Source organism: Myotis lucifugus, unplaced genomic scaffold, assembly GCF_000147115.1.
Source record: "Myotis lucifugus unplaced genomic scaffold, Myoluc2.0 scaffold_269, whole genome shotgun sequence".
Taxonomy (NCBI): domain Eukaryota; kingdom Metazoa; phylum Chordata; class Mammalia; order Chiroptera; family Vespertilionidae; genus Myotis; species Myotis lucifugus.
The window spans coordinates 316,910-317,646 of record NW_005871317.1 but is presented as its reverse complement, the minus strand read 5'-3'; the positions used below and the strand labels follow the sequence as shown (position 1 = coordinate 317,646).

The 737-nt window shown below is 65.8% G+C and overlaps 1 protein-coding gene across 1 annotated transcript in view; it reads left to right on the top strand.

The window, feature by feature from the left end:
* NF2 (neurofibromin 2) overlaps positions 1-525 on the top strand; it is a 63,655-nt gene extending 63,130 nt beyond the window's left edge. Inside the window, 1 exon segment of the mRNA XM_023762967.1 lies at positions 228-525. The gene's annotated coding sequence lies outside the window, so the exon portion shown is untranslated.
* The last annotated feature ends 212 nt before the right edge of the window (positions 526-737 follow it).

Below are 737 nucleotides of genomic sequence, written 5' to 3'. Positions count from 1 at the left end.
CATCCCCCCCGCCGGCATGTCCTCCTGGGTCACCTCCCCATTGGAGTTCTGGGGGCTGATCTGGAGCCGTGTCTGGGACCGACACCCGCTCCTTGAACGTCTGTTTGAACCACCGTCCCTTCCCCTGCCCTCCAAGCTGCCTCTGAGGTCCGCCCACCAGGCAGCCAGCTCCCCGCGAGGCACCGGGGCCGCGTCCCCCTCTCAGCGTCTTCTCTGCTTCCTTGCAGCTCACCTTGCAGAGCGCCAAGTCCCGAGTGGCCTTCTTCGAAGAGCTCTAGCTGGGGACCCGCCGCCCCAGGATCTACCGCTGCCGCCGCTGCTGCTGCTGCTGCTCCGGCTGATGGTCCACCATCGTGGGAGCCGGTGCAGGTGGCGGGCCGGGACCCCCGGGAGAGCACAGAGCTCTCCCCGGCCAAGGGGAGCGCCCACCCTCTCGTGTGCAATGGCCTCGAACTGTGAGCCTGCGGAGGTTTCTCCCACGGGGCTCTGGTCCTCCTGACCTGTCTTTAAATGTCTTCGGAAGTATTTGTCTTTCCTCGTCTACGTGTGTGTGACCCCAAACTTCCTGCATCAGAGGCACCCTGGAGGGCGGCTCACTGTCCAGTGCACAGGCCCCTGGAGGCCAGGAGGCTGGTGCCCCCCCTCCCTCCACAACACCCTGGTTTCCAGAACACTCCTTTCCTCCCCTGGGGAGGAGCTGGCAAGGGAAGAAGCGTGGCCCACCCGAGCCCAGGTGG